Consider the following 242-nt stretch of genomic DNA (forward strand, 5'->3'; position numbering starts at 1 on the left):
ATGCTTGTGTTCATGGGTGTTATGACAAATTGGGCACACCCATAATAGGACTAGAGCATGTAGGTGCAACCAAAGTTGATTGGTCTCATTAGGACAAAAGTTCAACGACATGGGGGCGCCGATGAAATTCTACACTAGCAGATACACTAACATTATCGCTAGAAGATGGAGGCATATTCTTCTGAGCATTTGTATTTGCTGCAAATAAATTATATATCATCACATTACCCTTACTAACAAGG

Source organism: Triticum aestivum, chromosome 5B, assembly GCF_018294505.1.
Source record: "Triticum aestivum cultivar Chinese Spring chromosome 5B, IWGSC CS RefSeq v2.1, whole genome shotgun sequence".
Lineage (NCBI taxonomy): Eukaryota > Viridiplantae > Streptophyta > Magnoliopsida > Poales > Poaceae > Triticum > Triticum aestivum.